At 33.3% G+C, this 22,946-nt stretch overlaps 1 pseudogene; it reads left to right on the top strand.

Moving 5' to 3' along the window:
* Nucleotides 1-1,688: 1,688 nt before the first annotated feature.
* Nucleotides 1,689-22,946, top strand: part of LOC149550013 (MAP3K epsilon protein kinase 1-like) — an 80,017-nt pseudogene continuing 58,759 nt past the window's right edge.

Genomic DNA, 22,946 nt, shown 5'->3' with positions numbered 1-22,946 from the left:
CTTCAAATTGGATCAAATCATCTGAATTTGGAGAGAAAAACTCCAATAATAACATCCTCTTCATTGAGGAACAAAATGGAACATGGAGGGAAACTCCATAAATATCAACCTTTCAAAGTAGAGCATATAGAATCAAATGGAGGAAAACTCTATATAAATATCAATCTTTCAAAGTGGAACCAATAGAACAAAATGGAGGGAAACTCCATAAAGATATTATCCTATCAAAGTGGAACAGATAGGATCAAATGGAAGGAAGCTCCATATAAAATGAGTACACACCAATATAGGATGGAGGGATACTCCATGGGCCAGATAAGGAAACTATGTATCAGTTATACTGAGGGGACCTACATAGTTAACCTTGAAAAATTGGCTCCCTATGCAACTCAAAAAAAAAATCATATAAAACATGTTGATCAATGGTATAAAACCATAAAGTGCCAAAATGGGCATAGAACAATGCTATAAAAACATAAGAGTGCAACTATGTGTGCATCAAAATATCATAATAAAGTTAAAGGCAAATGTGTAAGATAACTCATAATTCAATAAAAATTAAGGTAAATTCAGGTATCCAATGAAGATCAATGAAAAAATAAACAAAATATGGATATCAGGTATAAAACTCCATTGAGGGTAAACATGAGTACTTAATTCATTTTGTGAAGGTATATATATCAATTTATGAATCATTATAGTCATAAATACAATTATATATTTATCTGGGTATATATGTGTGCACCCATATATACTTAAATAAATATATGATAAGTCACAATATTTACCTTTAACAACAACATTGAGAGGATCCTTTTATAAAAATATATTTCAAGTAGAATGAATATTTTGATTAAAGACAAAATGTCTTAAATAGTAATTTTTGATAAATTGAAATAATGAAATCTAATCATAATCAAAGAAATGTATGATCATTAGGAATGACTACCAAAGCAAATAGAGTACTCTTTTTTGTTAAAAATAACATAACCAAATTTTTAGAATGATGAAAGTCGAAAAAGCTTTGGTTAAAGCATATTACATGAACAACAAAAAACTCTTATTTTTATGCATACATGGATAGAGACGTTAAAGAAATGATAGAAAAGTTTAGCAATTACAAAAGAATATAACTAGAGTAGATAGTTGCAAGTAAGCCAAAAAAAAATCCACTAACATGCATTGGGCAGTCAATAGTGTAATCAAAGAGAACAGAAAAAAAAACTTCTATAAGTTGCAGGAGTTGAGAGAAACTCTTGGAGTCTTACTTAGAAAACTTCAATTGAGCTGATAATAGGTGAAGGTAAAGAATATGACAGTGGAGTATATTATTATAAAACATTTTGCATGAAAAACAACTTATACTTAATAGTATTTTTGTCATGAAAAAAAAACTTATATTTCTATGTATATTGAATGCAGGTTGCAGAAAACAAAATGGATCACAAGGTGTTGAATCTCTGAGTGAAGATTCATGTTTTACGATGGGAATTTCCTCTGGAATTAACAACTTGAGGGGAGATTTTGAAGAACTATTTCAAAGAATGCCTAGAGAGGTGGAGCATGCAATAAGGAGCATAATAGGAGATGGGACGTTGAGGCCAAGAGCACCACGTCCTATTTATCAAACTCAAATATTGTCCATATTGTACTCAAACATATATGATATGTTACTTGAGTATAGGACGATGATGAAGATTAAAGAGTTATGTATTAATCCACCTTTTGTGAATGCGACCATATTGGATGAGGCAATCAGTGGTTATTCGTTGCATGATTCAAAGGCATGGGTGGGAGGAATTATTCCCATCAAGAAGTTTGACGAGGATAAGGTACAAATGACTCTTTTGGATAGAATGAGGATAGGATTGAGGCTAAGGAATCGCATGTATTTTGAAAGGGAAATGATTCATATTGTAGGGCTATTGCCAGAGGATATGGTGGGTAGGGCATATGCATTATTTGATGCAATCTTAGTGGTGGTCTGATACTGTGAAAGTCAAAGGATTCATCCTCAAATGAGGGCCTCTTTAGGGGATGACAACATAGGGATTATAGTGGAGTCGGCGGGTTCTACTAATCAGGTGTAGGGGGTTGGGCTATTTATATATGCAATGGGGTCTAGAGGAGAGGGTTAAAAAGGTTAGGCATGCAATAGGTTTAGGTTTAATTATGATAGAAGGAGAGAGAAAGAAAGGTAACATTTATGAACTCATTTTTATTTGAAATAGATTAATGAAAATTTGAAGAGTACTGTATTAATTGCCTACATGAATTCATTTCAATATAAGAAAAGATGTTTTAACTTTGTTAATTAACAACTTCTCTTGTTAGCAGTGATTTCTCTTTATTTAAGGCAACACTGCAAATGAAAGTATTGGTAATGATAATTATTCTTTCTTTTGAAAAAAAATAATCTAGAGTTAAAAAAACTTGTTAGAGAATAACTTAAAATAGATGTTGTTACAAATGAATAATAATGCAATCCTGCAAGAAAACATTAAAGGAATAATAATCCTGCAGCATAAGGAATCAAATTGATGTAGAACCATTATTAAATTACTAAGGAATCTGCAAATATCCCTTTAAAGAAAACTATTTTAAAAGACTTAAAGTCAATCGTATCTGAATACAAATTATAATTATAAAAGTCAAATGAATAAGTTATAAATGATTTAGTAACGTAATAATTTATAACTTATAAAAAAGTGAACTAAAGTAAATAACCAAACTTATAAATTAAATTTATAACAGAGTTTAAAATGTGATCAAAGGTCGTATAGAGGTTATAAATTAGTTTTATAACCTACAATATGGCCATTTGAAACTAATAAATGCTTAATAAAAGAGAAAAAAATAAAGTTACTACATAAACTTGGTTAATAAAAGAATTGCTCAAGGTTTATTATTGAAGAAATAATAAAAAACTTTAGATTAAAGTTAGCTTAAGGAAGGATAACCAAAAAAAAACTATATTAAACTTTATGAGCACAAACAAGCTCTTTTTTAAAAAACTTTATATTAAACATTGAAACTTGAGATCATAATCTATAATTTGAAATTATTTATATAACCATTCTAAAATACTTAGAAATGAATTAAATATTTAAAAAGTAAATTTTATAAATGACAAACCAAAAAAAACTTTATTAAATTCAAATATTAAACCTTGATATGATTAATAAAAAAAGCGTTAGATTAATGACAATCCAAAAAAAAGGTTATATAAAACTTTAAAACTTTATATTAAACCTGGCTTAAAAAATCTTATTAAAATAGCTAATTAATAGCTATTAAAAAACTTATTAATCTATTTCCTTAATACTGCACAAAGATGACGCCGGCCACTCAACACATGCAAAATTAAAAAAATGATTTAACATTAAAAATTTGACAATTTAAGGGTTTGACATCTCAAGCATCTAATTAAATAGAACATGCTCTAAAGCCTGGCAAGGGCGAAAGCTCTTAGGCTGCCAAAAAATCATCCAAACCCTAGCATACGCTGCGAACAAGAGGAAGAGTAGGATGACCATTAGAGAAGAGGGTTAAGGGTTTTTTTTGAACGGTCGAGAAAAAAACTTTAAAAATGTCTATTTCTGATGGACAAAGTGTCAAGAAACAGTGAAAACATATGGAGAAATAAGAATGAGAAAATTCTTCTTGGCCGGCCTTCAAAGCATGCAAAAATAGATGATAGATCATGCAAGTCTGAGGATAGAGGGTTGACGGCATCAAAGGGATATTTTAACCAAGGAATAAATCAAGAAATTTTGCATGTCAAGCCTCTGAACAATAGTGATGAAGGTCCATACAGAATGGGATCTGAAAAAAAGAAAAAGAAAAAAACAAATCCAAGAAGCATAAGGGAAAAAAATGATTCTTCTCACCTATAGCAGTGAAGGAAAAATGCAAACATGGGTTCAAGAAAAAATGCATTTCAACCCAATTCCAAATCAGACGCCTATAACACAATAGTGTTAAGATCTTAAATCGAGCATTGGATTTAATATTTAAATCTCATGTGAGCTCTAGAGATATGGTATTAATAGAGAATCACTCATAAAAATCAAGAAAAAATAAAAACTTAAGATTAAACCCTGCTAACATTTCCAGATTTATTATAGAAAAGCATAAACACCCAATAACAAAACTTTTGCAGATCACGATTAAAATTTCTATGACAAATAGCTAAAAACAAAATTCTTTGCTAGAGTTCTTCCTCCTTATTCCAAAATGGCACATTTGGAAGAGGAGAAGGGCAAGCATATCAGAAGAAACTTTAGATAAAGAAAAATAGCAACTAATAAAAGACACAAATTCATCAACAAAAGAATCATGATAACAACATATGAACAAAACAAGAGAATAGAATAGAAGCAGGATTAAATAGTTGAAAGAGTTAAGAAATCATATTAGAAATTGTTCATAATTTCTAAAAAAAAAATTAAGATTAAATATTAATAGAGTGAGATATATATATATATATATATATATATATATATATATATATATATATATATATATATATATATATATATATATATATATATATATATATATAGTGACAAAAAACAAAAAATCAATAGATTTTGACATAGAATTGAAGTTGCATATATAAATAAGATTTAAAAAAATAGAAATTCACATAAGTTCTAAAAAAAAATAGATATTAAATATTAAAAAAAGATGAGAGAAAATATTTAAATTTTTAAAAATATAATATGAATAGAATTAAATTTAATTGACTATAATGTATAAATAATATTAATTATCATTATTTAAGTAATCCCTTGAATAAAATGTTATGGAAGTAATAATGTAATTTTTTATTTTAAATAAAAAGATAAAAATATTAAACTCAAATTAATAAATACTACTAAGAGCAAAAAATAATAATTTTTAAATAGAGTTACCTAGGTCGAAATAAGGTGAGCTCCAATCCATAATCACAAAACTCAAAACAAGAATTAGTTTTCTCTGAGAAATAATAAAATCAAAATGAACTAAAAATAAAGAACCATAAATTAATCCAAGAGAGTTTGTGATTAACATAATTACCATACTTTATATGAGCTTTCCAAGATCAACACAAAAGAGGAGACAAGGATTTTGAAAGGGGAAAGCAAAGAAAACCTCTTGTGAATTATATGAATGAGGTAAATGCCTAAAGAATGATGAGAGTGAGAGAATGAGATAATGTGGAGCCAAAAGGCTCATCACATGAACTACATAGTGATTGTGTGTTTAGAATGAGAGAGAAGCATCTCTTATAAAGAGATGAGAGAAGGAATTATGTGTAACTCCCATGTGAATGATTGCCACATTCATAAGTGTGTGCATAAAAAGTGTCATAATCCTCTTAAGGAGGAATAAACTATTTTGCTTAATAAAGGAATTACAAAAAAACTTGTCCTCACATGTGGACTAGAGGAAAAAAAACATAAGGGATACCTTGGTTTATCCCATTTAATAAATACAACCAAGGAAAGATTACCAATTCTAACAAGTTCATTCATGTTGATTACGAGCTTGATTTGTTCAAGAAAATGCAAGGGTTAAAGAAAGCAAAAAAAATTGTCCAGGAATATATAGAGGAATTTTATCGACTTCTTATTAGGGTAGGACATGCAAAAGCTAATAAGGAGAAGGTTGCCTATTACCTCAGTGTTTTACAACCTAGCATTCAGGAGGAGTTAAGTCTAGTTAGAATGACTAGCATTGAAGAGGTATACCAGTTTTCCCTACGAGTTGAAGAGAAGCTAAACAAAAAGTTTGATAGAAGGCAAAGAGGACGTGGTCAAGGAGGAAGGGGCGGTGGTAGGTCATTTGAAGGCTGAAATGAGACCCAGAAGAAAAATGAAGATGTGGGTACTAGCAGGAACCAGAGGAAGGAGGGTTTCAACCGCTCCCATGATCAAAACGTTGGAGATCAAAGAGGAAGAGGTAGAGGACATGGACAAGGTTTAGGAAGAGGAGGCTTCCATGGTACCTATTTTCATTGCAATGAAGAAGGTCATCATGCATTTGAATGCCCTCAACGACAAGGACGGACATATAGGAGAGCTGATGGTCAAGCAAGGGTTGCTCATGTGGATGAGGATGCATAGTCATCGCATTCTAAGGATGTAGAAAGAGGAGAGGTTTTTGTAAATGAAAGGGTCTTACTAAGTGGTGAGATTGAACCTAGACAAAGGAGGAGTTTGTTTCGTACCAGGTGCAAGTGCAAGGATAAGTGTTGTGATGTGATTGTTGATGGTGGTAGCGCTGACAACTTGGTGTCTGAGGAGATGGTCTCTTAGATAAAGCTCAAGAGGGAGAAACACCCCCAACCCTATCAAATTGCTTGGGTGAAGGATGATCATAAGGTCCTAGTCAATGAACAGTGTTTGGTGAAGTTCAAGATTGGGAGTTACTATGATGAAGTTCTCGGTGACATTATTCCAATGGATGTCTACCATTTATTGTTGGGAAGACCATGGAAATTTGATAGACATGTTGTACATGATGGTCATGCAAATAGATACTCTCTGACAAAGGATGGAGTTCACCACAAACTGAAGCCCTTGATAAAGGAAGGTGAAAAGGTATGCAGTAGTGCTAGGATATGTCTTGTTGATCGAAGAAAATTTTTGGATGGTATGAAACATCAGCGTATGTGTTATGCTTTGATTCCTAGAAGAGATAAGGAAGGTAGTAGTGAAATTCCACCTAAAGTTTCAAGCCTATTAAGTCAATATGGAGATGTCATCTCTAATAATGTTCCAGAAGGGTTGCCACTAGTAAGGTAGATCAGTCATCAGATAGATTTAATCCCTAGAGCTAGTTTTCCTAACAAGGCTGCTCATAGGATGACTCCTACTAAAACTGAGGATCTAAACAGACAAGTTCAAGAGCTATTGAGGAAGGGTTTGATTCGAGAGAGCCTAATTTCATGTGCAGTACCTGCAATACTGGAACCAAAGAAGGTTGGAGAGTGGAGAATGTGCATAGACTCTCAAGCTATAAACAAAATAGCCATCAAATATTGGTTTCCTTTGCCAAGAATGGGTGATCTTATGGATTGCTTGAGTGGAGCTCAGTACTTCATAAAGATAGATCTCAAGAGTGGCTATCACTAGATACAGATACGAGAGGGAGATGAGTGGAAGATTGCATTCAAGACCAAGGAGGGTCTATATGAGTGATTAGTCATGCCCTTTGGACTAACCAGTTGACGTGCTAAGCACCTTCATGAAACTTATGAATGAGGTACTAAAGAAATTCTTGGGAAAAAATTTTATTATCTATTTGGATGATATTTTAATTTTTAGTAAGAATTTGGATGAACATTTATTGCACATTCATAGTGTCCTTGAAAGGTTGAGGGAAGAGAAAATGTTGATTAATTTGAAGAAATGTAACTTTGTAAAAAAAGAGTTAGTCTACTTGGGGTTTGTTGCATCATCTGAAGGTCTCAAAATGGATCTAAAGAAGGTAAAGGCCATCTTGGAATGGCCTACTCCAAGGCCTACTACTGAGGTGTGATCATTTCATGGTCTGGTTAGTTTTTATAGGAAGTTCATTAAGAATTTCAATGGCATATGTGCACCCATGACTGAAACAATAAGGGGGGATAGGAAAGAGTTCAAGTGGACCACAACAGCTGCAAGGAGTTTTGAATTGTTAAAGAAGAAGGTGACAGAACAACCTGTGTTGGCACTTCTTGATTGCAGTAAAGTGTTCCAAGTAGATTGTGATGCTAGTGGCAATGCGATTGGGGCTATACTAAGCCAAGAAGGTAAGCCTATTGCATATTTTAGTGAAAAATTGAATGATGCAAAGAAGTATTCTGTTTATTATTAGGAGTTCTATGCAATCATTCAGGCCTTAAAGAAATGGAGGCATTATTTATTGCCAAAAGAATTTGTCTTGTATACTGATCACCAGGCATTGCAGTACCTAAATAGCCAAGGTAAATTAAACTAGAGACATATGAAGTGGGTAGAGTACATGCAGAGCTATACATTTGTGTTGAAACATAGAAGTGGAAGGTCTAATAGAGTTGCAGATGCATTGAGTAGGAGATAGTTGTTGCTTACAGTAATGCAAGTTGAAGTGGTTGGGTTTGATGAACTCAAGAATATGTACCCTGAGGATCCTAATTTTGCTGAAGCATGGAAGGCTTGTAAAGAACCTGTTACTGTAGACAGAACTAGGTGGCTAGATTATTTGATTCAGGATGGTATGCTATTCAAGGGCAGTCAATTATGCATTCCAAGGAGTTCCATGAGGGAAAACTTGATCAAAAAGAAACATAATGGGGGAATGGTAGGACACTTTGGTTGAGATAAGACCATTTCCATTCTTAGAGAACATTATTTTTGGCCTCAAATGTCACAAGATGTGAAGAAATTTGTGCAGAGTTGTCAAGTATGTCAAGTAGCCAAAGGATTTAGTCACAATAATGGACTTTATCAGCCATTTCTTGTTCCATCAAAGCCTTGGGAGGACATAAGTATGGATTTTGTTCTTCGATTGCTGACAACACAAAGGGGTAATAACTCAGTATTTTTGGTGGTTGATAGGTTCTCCAAGGTGGCACATTTCATCCATGCCACAAGACTCGTGATGTTGTACATATTGCAGATTTGTTTTTTAGAGAGGTGGTGAGACTACATGGTCTCCCAAAGAGTATTGTTTTCGACAAAGATACTAAATTTGTGGGGTATTTCTGGAGGACTTTATGGAAGAAGTTGAGGATAGAATTGAGGTTCAATTCTACACAACATCTGCAGTCTGATGGACAAACCGAAGTGGTAAACAGAAGTCTGGGCAATTTGCGAAAGTGTTTAGTGGGAGATAAGCCCAAAGGATGAGATTTGATTCTGCCACAAGCAGAATTTTCTTACAATAATTTTTTAAATAGGAGTACTAGTAGATCACCATTCCAAATTGTGTATGGAAGTAGTCCAAGGACTGCACCAGAATTGAGGAAGATGGAGCAAGGGGAGAGGACAAGTGCCAAGGTAGAAGAATTTGTTGAACATATCAAGAGCCTACATGAGGAGGTCCATGCACACATCACCAAGATGAATCAACAATATAAAGCTAAGGTAGATCAAAGGAGGAGACATAAGGAGTTCCAAGTAGGGGATTTAGTTATGGTACACTTATGAAAGGAACAGTTTCCAGTGGGTACTTACAACAAGCTGAAGATGAAGAAATTTGGCCTCTGCAAAATTTTGAAGAAACATGACTTGAGAAATGCGTATGAGGTGGAGTTGCCAGATGGGATTCACATTTCTCCTATCTTCAACATTGAAGACTTAACAAAATATCATGATGATGGTGCAGATGAGGGGTTGATGCTGGAGCCATTTCCAATTCCTACTTCTAAGAAGGAGGAGATAGAAGAGATTCTCGATAGTCATGTGGCTAGGAGTACCAGAAATAGGTAGTATGAAGAGTACTTGGTGAAGTGGAAAGGATGACCTATAGAGGACTCAACTTGGATATCAGCAGCGGAGGTTGCCCATTTGGATTTTCCTCTACCATGAAGTGACAGGGTCACTTTTCAATCTACCCTGGGTGTCTGATGTAAGAACATCCAGTGGTGTAAAGGCAATCCTGTATCACCCAAAAATATGCTTAGAGATAGTTTCTATTTAATGTGTTTTTATTTCTAGATACACATTTGGGTCAAATAAAAGTTCCAACTCTCACAGTTCCACTATTAGTTTTTTGAGTTAGAGTTTTTAAGCACCTTGGGATATGTGTAAATATAAAAAATGGGTTTTTTGTAATAGAGCCATTAGAGAGTTTAATTTAGAGAGATGATTCTACTTTTAATTTAAAGCACTCTAGAAAATAAATTAAGTCAAAAGACTTTAGAGTGAGAAAGTTATTGCAATTTTAAGATTCCTAGAGACCTCCTAAGAGTGCTTCAAAGTCAAATTTAGGGCACTAAATGGCCTTTTATGAGGCAAAAAAGTGGGGGAATGAGCCAAGCTTGTCCATAGGGCTATAGAGCACTTCGAGAGCTTTCTGAAAATGTAAACGGTTTGTCAATTGGAGTTCTGGTTCAAAAGTTATGCCTCCCAAAAGTTGGACTACCATTTTTGGATTCTTCTAATTTTACACCGACTTCTAACATGACTTCTAGAACCTTCTATTTTGGTGGTGGATGCCAAATAGCATATTCTAGAATGTATTCCTAACCCTAAACGAATTGGGGTCTATTTAAGAACATGTTTGGCATTGTAAAGGCAGTTCTTAGTGCATAGAGAGAAGGTACTGTGTGGTGGATTTCTTTCTCCAGAATCATACTATTGTAAGCCCATAGGGCATTTTTCATTGATAATAATATTTCCCTTTTCCTATGTGTTCATTCTAGTCTTTGGTTGTGTCTCCATCAGCAAGGTATTATGTGACTTCATCGGAAGGATTTTCATTCTGAGAGAGCTTTTTATCATGATAGGGCTCTTCTTCATTTTGGACATCTATGCCTATACTAGTGTTCTAGAAGGGATTCTCAAGTTCCCTCATAGGTTTTGATCTAGGCATGCTGATATTTAGACTAGGAAATGGGTCTGCCAAATGTGTTGATCTAGGAGGGAATAGATTCTCCAACTCATGTTGTCTTTGTGGTACCAATAAATGAGACATGGAATTAAAAGTGAATCTACTAGATCACATGTGTCCATACAAGTGTGACCACAATGATGGATGAAAGATTGGTGGAAGAAGGAAAAATGCGAGAGAACAATGAACCTTGTGAAAAGGAGGGAAAACGCAAGGATTGAAAAATTCTTATTAATGACCAAAGACTATGATTGATTGATTCAGTTTGACTAATTTCATGTTGGACATATGACTAAGGTATGAGACAACCTAAATGTGAACAAGAGACCTTATGGATTTGCAAACAAAATGTGATATATGATATAGGTATCTTTCTCCTACTTGAGATGGACAAATGATCTCAAGCAAAATAGGAAACCAAGATAGAAGACTCAATATTTGGAGATTGACTTATGATCCCAAATGAGAGAGAGAAACTATGATAATAAAAAAATGTTTGCTACAGATGAAGGTCTAGTGTTGTAGGTTCAAAAGTCTTACTACCTAGGATTGGATTTTAAAATGTTGAGGATAAAGGATCGTGATCAATATGCATTTTGATTCAATGACTAAGGTTCAAATGATAATGCTCTCTAGAGAAAAGTTTGGAAAATGGAAGACTATAAGGTTTGAAAAGATGCATCTTGGAAATAGACTTTTTGAAAATGTGGATGGTGTGGTCACTATGTGAGTATTCTAATCACGTCTCTCTAGTAAGGAATTCACCGTTGTAGGATTTTGGCATTGTACTCAAATTTCTCATAGTATTATTTTCTATCCTCTTTGGTTTTGATGTCTTTAACGACATATCAAAATTGTTTATCACTGTGTTGTGGGTTCTTCCTTTCTTTGTAGGGAAATGGTTTTGATAGTTTCACCTTTTTATGTTGGATGACTTTGGACATGGCAAGAACAAAACCTCAAATGTTTGGACTGAGCACAAGGACTCAAGAAAAAAATTGCAAATGGAAAAGGAACCACACACAAACTAGTTTGCTTACTAATGTTCAACTCACCAAATCAATAATTTTGACTATCTTTGATTTTAAAGAAACAATGTATACAATATTAAAAAAAAATCCTACTAGGTACATATCAACCTAGACAAACATATGTGAGACAAGTGATAGCTCATTTTAATACTAGCAAGAAAAATTCAAACACTCATTCCTTAGGCTAATTGGTTTCAATATGTTATTCATGGGCCCACAACTTGGTGTCTCCTCGATCTACTGTGATATTTCCCTCTCAATCTTACAGGTGAGTCAATACAAAAGAATATAAAAAAACTTACACATTAGATAACCTTCAAGGTATGAAAAATAGAAGCTCCCTTTTTTTCTGGTCAATGACTCTTGGGAATGAAGTCCAAGTAGCCTTATGCCTATACGAAGAGAGCACAATGGTAAGTAACTTTAGAGCGTCATGTTTCGTCTTGCACCATTTAAACTAATACAACATGGGAAAGCCCACACTATATTCATAGAAATAACATACCCAGGATAAGGGGTTGGACCTATTTAGTTTGTAATAATATTTTTTGAGTCCCCCCAATTAATTTTCATGTGTGTGACTCACTTAAGAGCCTAGTAGACCATGCCAAAAGTGTAGGAAAGTTTTCCTACCTCAGGCTACCATTGACACACCTCACTTGAGCTTGGGGGTATGAGAATTTTATTTTACCTTACTTCTCATTTATATAGCAACTGGAGGGAGGGGTTTACTAGTTTGAGCTCGCAATCCAATGGGGACACATATTTCCCAAAGGCTAAAACTCTCTAGAAGCGCTCCTAGAGTTATTTTGGATGGTCTTGCTAACAACTTTTGGTACATGCACCACTTAATTAATGGTTTGCAATAAAGTAAATTAGCTCAAGGTAGTGTTGGAAAATACCCCTTCAAACACACAAGATAATTGTTCATTCTCAAATTGAAGCTTTAAGTTCACTAATTGCGCTTGAAGACACTCATGTTTAATATGTAAGGTTCTTTCCAACTTGATAATGTAGGCATGCTTGAAAATAAATCACCAAAGCTTTGAAATATGAGGGAATAAGAATGAATTTCTTTAAATCATTCAGGATTGACTGTGTTCATTTAAGCAACAAGTCCAAATGTTCATTTGTAATGCTCTTTGCCCCTTAAGCATTCAATATTTTATGAAAGTGTTTTATACCCAATTCGAACATTTCATAGCATTCTTCTTTGATCCCTAGGCATTCAAGAGTGCATTTTTAATTATGTCCCTAACATGCATTCCAAGAATGTGTGTTAATTCCTCAAGGCATTCAAGATTGGATGAAATTTTTTTAACCTTAAGGCATTCAAGAGTTTTTTTGTATTACAAGTTTATTTTCAACATTCATTCAAAGACAAGTGATTAATCATGCATGTTCATTCCATTTTATAAGTCTAAGGTCCTCCAAATATACTATATGTAACAAAACTACTTAGTAATTTGTGTGGATAAAATAACCAAATTGGACAAATTAATTACAAATATGTTTAAATCAGTTTAAGTGCAAAAATAACACAAATACCAAAGGCAAGGAAAAGAAACCAAGCTACCCAAATGAAAGAATATGGAAGATGGAGACAACAAAATGACCAAAATTATTGGTAATACTTGATACTTATCCTGATAGAGCATAGATAACAAAAAGGACTTGCAAATGCCAAACTTTGAAGACACTAAACTATGCAGACGACAAATTTAAATAACATATTTAAAATAGAAAATTAATGTAACAAAAAGTTAATTTATCCATATTTATTGTGTGAATATGAATTTCTACTAAAAACCTAAAAGAATATACTATAAAAAATATTGGAAATTAATAAAATTTGTAAAACCTCTTGTGTTTTGTGATGTTAGTTGGAGATGAAAGAGAAGTACAAATGACGTAATGGAGATGCCAATCTTTGTAGATGACAATGTAGGTTAAGGTCATAGGTAAAATCCACTCATATGAAGTTAAGCCACAGACACCAAAATTCATTTATGATAGTTCCTCTACATAGACGACACTGCATATAAGTGAAGATGACAATGCACAATTTTTCTAGAAAGTGACAAATTTTATCTTAAATTTTAAATAGGAAAAGGGTTGTGGGTCCCATCAGGCATCCCAAACCATATACATGAAAAACATACATGTTAGGAGCATGCTTAAGTAAGGAAAATGTCAATTGTACATGTATATCAAGATCAAATACAAGAAAAAAACTAACAAACTTGAATCTAACTAAGCAAATGCAATTGATAAATAGAGTTCAACACAACCTCAAAGTAGCTCAATAGGTGAACCCAAAGGGCTTGTTAGTGTGCTCAAGATTGATGGATGTGAATGTTCTCTCCCAAACACAACTATGAGAGTCTCAAGTTTGATATAAATGATATGAATCTATGCTAAATGAGTGAAGAACACTTCAAGAAATGGGTATGGAAGCAACTGTTGGTAACTACAATTGGAACAATTGTTTTGTTGGCATTGATGACAAACCTTTTCAGTAAGATAGTTTTCTATATTATTTGAGTTTCATATCTAGATGTTTGATGAAGAGGATTTGAGAAGCTAGTCATAACAACAGTACCTAGAGGAAAGGTTGAGTTATGAAAAGAAGCTACAATGAGCACTTGATTAGTTAGACTTTGACAAGATAAACTAATTGTTTAAGTCATGTTACAAGTGAAGAAGATAGTCATATTGAAGCCTTCAAGAAGAGATCAAAGATTAACCAAATGCATAGGCTCGATCAAGCAACAAAGAAAAAGATTAAGGAACTTGAAGTTTGTGTGGAGTGATGCTAGAATCGACTGACTTACACTATGTGCCAAGCAAAAATAGTGTTGATCGAGCATCAGTATTGATCAAGTGTCAGTACATGTATTGAACAGAAAATTAGTAGCAATCGAGTAACCCAATGATGATTGAGTGTCATAACACAGTGTTGGCCAAGGAACAACATTTTGACAGTTTATGAGAACTCATGATTTCTAGCTAACGAAGTTATTTTTCTGAAATATGTAAAGCGTGTTGAAGATAAGGATGGATGACCTATAACATTTAAATCAAGGATATTTGTGTTTGCACATTTATATGCAAGGATTCAAGGAGAAGTTTGGAGAAATTTCTAGAATGGAAAAAAAGAGATGAAATGTTGGAAATATTTGATGAATCTGACCTAAACCTAAGATAGTGGTGGTGTTTAAGTGAAAAAATATTAGAATTGCTTATTTAAGGACATACAAGGGCTAACCTAATAAGGTTGGAGCAATTTTTGATGCTATTGATTGGTGAACTTGAGCAGAAGGATGAGATGAGTTGAGAAGAGGTGAAGTGTGATTCCTTGAAGGGTTTCCAAGCGAATCAAAGACTGAGATGACAATGAAGGCTAATTAGTGAATAAGTATTTGAGCTGAACTAAGATTTATATTTACAAAGTGAGTTGTATTTGTCAAAACTTGTTATTACTTTTTAACCATTGTATCGGTGTTGAAATAATTTAATCAAGGTTGAACTAATAGTCATATGTAAATCCTTTAATCGAGGTGGCATTCTAATAGGATGTTCTAACATCCTCTAATAAGGTCACTCCTAATAGGGTAATTAAATCTTTTAATAAGGTCACATTTAATAGTGTGTTTTATAACATTAACAAGGTTGGCTCTTAAATAGATCACTTGAGAAGAATGAAAGACTAGTGACATGTTGTTGTTGGCTTTTTCCATATTGGGTTTCTAGATTAATGTTAGTTCATGGTGACTGATCAGGAAAGTAATGTTGTAACTAATTTTAACCCTAAAGTGGAAAAAAAAACATGTATAAAATGGCTTAGGGTAAGGGATTTCATAAGGTGTGATGTGATATTTTCTTCTTGTGGTAGTATTGAGTTGTAAGGGATTATAGATTGTAATCAGGTTGTAATCATTCGACAATAGTAATATTTGACTCATTGTTTGGTGGACGTAGCCCAAGGATTGGGTGAGTCACGTTAAATATTTGTGTCTTGTGTTCTCTTTTGTGTAATTTATTATTTTCTAATATTGGTTATATTTGCATGTAATTTTTATTTATGTTCATGGTTAATCCTAACAAGTGGTATTAGAGTGAGGTTGCTTATTTTTCAATTATCATTTGCAGGAAAGTCTCAAAGATTGAGTGGGAGTCTCATGGTTGTGTGGGAGTGATTGCAGACAAGAGTAAGCTAAAGGTTGAGAATTTTATTAGGTAAAAATTTTAGTCACGAAAAATGCAAATGGAGGACTATCTTTATCAAAAGGATTTATGGAAGCCATTGAAAGGAAAAGCCAAGAAACAAGAAACTACAATAGATGAGGACTAGCAAATTTTAGATAGAAAGCCATTTGGAAGTATTAGATTATGTCTAGCACCATTAGTGACATTTAACATTACAAAAGTGAAGATGACAGAAGAGTTGATGCAAACCTTGGCAAATTTGTATGAAAATCCCTTTGCATCAAATAAGGTATTTCTCATGAAGTATTTATTTAATATGAAGATGGTAGAAGCTAGATATTTTGCAGATCATTTAAATGAGTTTAATATAGTTACTAGTCAGTTATCTTTTGTGAATATCAATTTTGATGAAGAAATTAGGGTTGTCTTGATTTTGTGTTCTTTGCCTAAAAGTTGTAATGGCTTGGTAATGGTTGTGAGTAATTCTATTTCTGTATCTAATATCCTAAAATTTGATGATGTGATTGGTGTTATTCTAAGTGAGGAAATGCGTAGGAAAACCTTAGGGTGATCTACATCAAGAAGTTCTTTGAATGCACAAAGAAGAGGCAGGATGACTAAGAGAGGAAGTAATTTAAAAAATTGTGGGAAATTGAGAGGAAAATCAAAGGGGAAGAAGTCTTAATCTAGAGGACCAAGAGATTGTTGGTAATGTGGAAAACCAAGGCATAAGAAGAAAGATTTTTGGATTTGAAAGAATAATGAAGGAGGTATACCAAAAGGAAACGAGGAAAATGTGGTAAGTAACAAAATTAAAGAGGGTGCATTGCTTCTTTCTTTATGAAGTGTTGAAAATTCTTGGGCGTTAGATTGTGGGGCTTCATTTCATAGTACACCTCATAGAGGTTATTTTATTGATTATGTCCAAGGGGATTTCGGGCTTGGTTTTTTGGGGGATAATGAACCTCGTTAGATTGTTGAAAAGGGAAAATTTAAGATTAAGTTGCAACATGGGAATCATTGACTACATGAGGTGAGACATGTTCCAAGGCTAAGTAGGAATTTAATTTCAGTAGGGAAACTAGGTGATGAGGGTTGTGTAATTAGTTTTAATGATAAAAATTGGAAGGTTTCAAAAGGTTCCTTTTGTAGTAGAAAAAGGTGTGAAAGAAGACACCTTATATCTTTATACAGGTAATATTGTTCCTTCTACTTTAATTATTTCAGAGAAAAATGAGTGTTCAAGAACAGTTGATGCAGTTGAGCAAGGGGAACAAACAATTGTTGTAGACTTTGATACAACATTTTGGAACAATAGACTTAGGCACATGAGTGAGAAAGATATGAAATTAATTCATTCAAAGAAATTTTTACCAAGTCTGAAATGTGTCAATATGGATTTTTGTGTATGGAAAATAAAAGTGAGCAAATTTTGTGAAGAGTGAGAATAAAAAAAGAAGAGAGAAATTAGAGCTTGTGCATATAGATGTATGAGGACCAGCTCAACTACCTTCCCTTGGTGGTTCTAATTATTATGTTACATTCATTGATGATGTAACTAGAAAAGTATGAGTTTATTTCCTTAGACAAAAATCTGAAATATTTCAAACTTTTAAGAAATGGAAATGTTTGGTTGAAAATGAGACTGGTAAGAGATTAAAATATCGCAAATTTGAAAATGGTGGTGAGTATTTCAATCATGGATATGAATATTATTTATCCACTAATGGTATTCATGAGAGAAAACTATTCCAAGGACTCCACAAGAAAATTGAGTAGTTGAACACATGAACATGGCAATAATGGAGTGTGCAAGGAGCATGGGGTTACATGATATGTTGCCCTGAAACATGTGGGAAGAGGCTATCAATACTACTATATATTTGATTAACAGAGGTCCTTATACTCGTTTGGGTTGTGGAATTTGAGAAGAAGCATGGATTGGTAAGAAGGTGAGTTATTCTTTTCTCAAAAACCTTTGGTTGTGAAACATTTGCACATGTAGATTTTGAAATTAGAATTAAGATGGAAGATAAGTCAAAGAAATGTATATTTTTTGGATATGGCATTGATGAATTTGGTTATAGGCTTTGGAATTTACAAAAATATAAAATTGTAAGAAGCAGGAATGTCTTATTCAATCAGAAAGTTGTACAAAGAGTTTTTGCAGCAACATGAGAAGAAAGAAAATGATTATGTAATGTTGGATGATACTCCAAAAGATGATGTTCCAAAAGGTCCTTATGCTCTACAACAACCACATAAACAAATACCACACACCCCAATGAATGTTAAACGGTCAACAAGGCTAAGTAGACCTCTAAAAAGATTTTCTCCCTCTTTCTACTCTATTTTACTAACTAGTGTTGGTGAACCTAAATGTTATGATGAAGTTATGTAGGTGTATACTAAGATTTAGTAGGAGTCTAAAATGACTGAAGAAATGGACTTCTTGCTGAAAAATAATACTTAGGATTTATGTAAGATTCTTGCAGGTAAAAGTGTTTTTCAAAATAAATAGGTATACAGGTTGAAAGAAGATGATAGAGGTAAGAAAAAAATTAAAGCTAGGTTAGTTCTTAAAGGATTTGCACATAAAAAGGGCATTGATTTGAATAAGATATGCTCTATTGTTGTTAAAATGACTTCTATTCACACTATTTTAAGTATTGTGGCTACTGAAGATTTGCATTTGCAGAAGCTTGATGTTAAAAAAACCTTTCTTCATGGTGATTTGGATGAAGAGATATATATGGCACAACCATAGGAATTTGAGGTCAAAGGTAAGGAGAACTTAGTGTGCAGATTGAAAAAAGTTTATATGGCTTGAAGCAAGTACTCCAACAATGGTAATATGAAATCTGATAGTTTTATGCATGAGCATGGATAAAGTAGGTGTCATTCATATCATTGTGTTTATTTTAAGAGGTTGGATGATAATAGTTACAATATTTTATGCTTATATGTTGATGGTATGTTTGTCACTAGGTCTAACATGGATCACATTAAGGGGTTAAGAACAATTAACATATTCATTTTCTATGAAGAATTTGGGAGCATAAAAAAATCCTTCGCATGAAGATTTGTATAGAAATTATCTAAGGTTGATTATATTGAGAAGGTGATGTAACATTTTTCTATAGAGAATGTTAAAGTTGTTAGCACACTTTTACCTAGTTATTTGAAATTGACTACGAAGATGTATCCAAAGACATAAGAAGAGGAGGATAAGATGTCCAAGGTACCTTATGCTTCAGTTGTAGGAAGCTTAATGTATGCTATGGTATGTACAAGGTCAGATATTGCACATGTAGTGGGATTCATTAGCAGGTATGTGAGTCATCCAATAATTGAGCATTGGAATGTAGTCAAATGGATTCTTAGATATTTGAGAGGAACATCCAATAAGTGCTTACATTTTGGGGGCTCTACTACTGACTTATAGGGCTAGGTTGACTCAGATTTGGCAGGGGATATTGATACCATATGAAGTACTATAAGTTATGTATTTAGTGTTGGTAGGATAGTGTTGATTATAGAAAGTGAATGTTTTATCCACTGTAAAGGCAGAGTACGTTGTTTCCACAAAGGTAGTCAAGGAGATGATATAGCTTCAATTCTTCTTGGAAGAATTGGGACATCCATAGAGGGATAATTATATATTTACAGATAGCCAGAAAGTCATTGATCTTGCAAAGAATTATGCTTTGCAATCTGACTTGATTTATGAAGCAACTTTCTTTGCAGATTTAGATCCCTATTCTGGCATGAGTATAGATCCTTCTTAATCAGATATTTCTTTATATCTTATCTTTAACACTTTCCTACTCTGTCATTTTCCTTTGCTCACATATCCATCTATTTCATATTCCACTTGTTACATTTTTTCCTCTCAACTTGACCTTTATTATATATAATAAGCTAGGAAAATTTGGCTTGAATACCCTTTCAAAATATCAATAAACATCCAAATAGTTGGGCTCAATCAATAAAATATTTGACAATTATATTTTTTTATCACTTAGTCAATACTAGGATTGAACAATCAGTTGACACTGTGACTCCTTTGATGCCTGCCCGGTTAGTCAATATTGTTCTCCTTCGATGCCCAACCACTCAGTCAATATTTCTCTACTTTAATGCCTGACCACTTGATCAATATTGCAAGTAGGACTCATTTTATTAACCAACTTTCTTGGTTAATATTGGAAAGTATTGTTTACCTAACTACTTAGTTAATACTAAGATATACAAGGTTAATATTGCAAACTCTACATTGCTCGGTTGATACTGACATTTGTGTAGACATCAATGACAATCTACAATTGAATAATTTTTTCCAACAAACTCACTCTTTGGCATTGATGGAAACACAACATGTCAACATAAACTGATAGAAGTATGAGCAATAAGATAATATCCTTAGTTTCATTATGATTCTCATCCATATGAACTCCCTCTAAGATTCTAATTGGATTTGTCTCTATTGCTTTCCTGTCAATATTGTGCTATAATTTTCTCCCTCTTATCTATACATTCTATTATCTGAATATCAAGACTCTCCCTCTGAACTTTCCTCAATATTGCATGTTACCCTTCCATGTTGACACTAGAATCTCCCTCTTTGACTGTTAAGAAAAGATTGATACAAGTACTAGGATTTGTTTCAATCATTATTTTGTCATTGATGTCAAACCTGCTATTTTTTGGTAAGACAACTACTTAGTTGATTTGAGTACTATCATTTGTTTGATTAATGAGGAGGTTTTGATTAAATGAGATAATAAGATCACCTAGAGGAAAGGTTGAATTATGGTATCCAAAAGGAGTACAAAGATCAGTTAAGAAAGTTATGATATAGTGTAAGAAAGTGACGATATAGTGTATTATTTATTCATCTAAGGATGCAAAAGAAGAACAAGTAAGAAGAATTGGGTTTTCCAAGATTGACTAAGTAGACAGTAAGTGCCAAGAAAAGTTAGTGCAAGCCAGACAAAAAATTAGTTGGAGTCGAGCAAAGTGAAGATTCAGTGTATGCCAAGTGAACTTAACATAAGCCGAGTAAAGTTTAGTTAATGTTGAGCACCAGTAAACTTTAGTGTTTGTCAAGTTAACTAGTTGAAGATGAGTAGAAGAACAATATGGAAGCCAAGTAACAACATATTGATGTCAAGTGCCATTATTCATGTGAAATTGTAGATTTGATGAATCTGAGAAAACTATTTTATTTTCTTGAATTTTGTGAAGTGTGTGGAAGATAACTATGATGAGTTGGTGGCACAAAATTCAAGGTAAACCATTTTGAGGTGAATTCAAAGAAGATTGAAGAAGAAGTTTCTAGAGGAACCAAATGGAAAAGTAGGTAGATTCATTGTATCCTACCTAATCCTACCTAACTCCAAAATGGATGATTAAAGTTGAATGAAAAAAGATCTTAAATCTCTATTTATAGAGAGAGTTGGTCAAAAGCAAAGGTTTTCATGTACAAGAACCTAAGGAAGACAAAGAGTCTAGGGTATTACTTTATTCAGTGGCTAAATGGAAGAGATTACTATTGGCAAGCAAAGCAAGAAGGCTTAAACGTATGAATGCTTGCAGGGTGAACAAGCTATCAGAGTTGAAGTGTGTGAAAGCCTAGAAAAATGGAGGGCTAAAATAGAGATCTATAATCTGCAATTGAGTTGTAAATATCAGATCAAGCCTTACTATTATTTTCTAATCATTTTATCAATCTAGGGTAAATCTATTGGATTAAGGTTGACCTAATAATCATTTGTAAATTCTTTAACTAGATGGAATTCCAATTGAATGATCTAAAGTCCTCTAACAAGGCTCACTCCCAACCTTTAATAGGGTTGGCCTTTCACAGGACATCACTTTAGAAGAGTGAAAATTAGTAGCATGTTACTGGTGATTTTCCCCAAATTGGATTTCCACATAAATCCATGTGTCAAATGTGTTATTGAATCTATTATGTTTCATGTTTACATTTCTGCAAAGTTATTTTGACCTAGGACAATAACCTACAAAGTTTAAGCATTGTATGATTGAATGGATGCATGCATATTAGGTTTTATGGATATGGCTTCACTAAGCTGTGAAAAGTTTTATTTATACATCTGGACCTTGGATAACTAATTCACCCCTGTCTTAGTTATTCTAAATAATTCCAACAATTGGTATCAAAGCCATCTGCTTAAGAGAACTAATTTGAAGGTACTAGAAGCAAAAGATCAAAATCCCAAAAAGAGAGGTACCCAAGCTTAACAAGGACAACTTCCCTACATGGAAAAGTCTGATGAAGCTACACCTAGGAGGTCTTGGAGATCATGCACAATCTACCAACATCACTGAGCATGTCAATCCTGTTGGAGCCCTAACTGCTAAATATCTGAAAAACAAGAAGGAACATAATTAGGCAATTTTGGAGATTACCTCTACCCTAAGTTATTTTAAGAACAATGATATCAAGGGTTGTGACAGTGCAAAGAATATATGGGATTCTCTTCACACTATTTATGGAGGAGACACAAATGTTTTAAGAGCCAAATCTAAAAGTCTTAGAGGTAAGTTCGATGAGATGACAATGGAAGAAGGTGAGAACATTGCTCAATATTGCTCTAGAATAAAAGATGATGTTTATGCTATTAGAGCTTCTACCATAGAAGAATTCAGATGTATACTAAGTTCTAATCTAACTCTTGAAGGTCTGGTAGGTAGGCTCACTGCCTTTGAGCTCTCTAATTTTGATAATTTCAAACCTGAAAATGTTGAATCTACTTTAAAAGCTAAGATTTCATTAAAAGAACTTGAGGAGAAGAAGAAAAAGGTTAAATATGTTTCTAGTGATAGTGAAATAGATGAGGAGGATGTAGAAAAACTTGAACCACTGCTAGCAAGGATATTTCATAGAGGCAAAGGAAAATTTAAAGGTAAGTTTCCTATCATTTGTTTTAATTGCAATGAGGTTGGTCATATTGCTGCTATATGTCTAGAGAAGAAGAACAATAGAAGAGATGAGGACAATGAAGATTACAAAGACAAAGGCAAGAAGTCTTGGTACATTGCAGAAGAAAAAACCAAATATGGATTTGATGATCATGAAGATGAAGTCATGTATGTTGTAATGAAAGATGATTTTGA

The sequence above is a fragment of the Cupressus sempervirens genome, chromosome 7 (genome assembly GCF_028749045.1).
Source record: "Cupressus sempervirens isolate cs-2001-9-10 chromosome 7, ASM2874904v1, whole genome shotgun sequence".
NCBI lineage: Eukaryota > Viridiplantae > Streptophyta > Pinopsida > Cupressales > Cupressaceae > Cupressus > Cupressus sempervirens.
The sequence above is the reverse complement of the archived record's forward strand: the minus strand, read 5'-3'. Positions and strand labels throughout refer to the sequence as shown.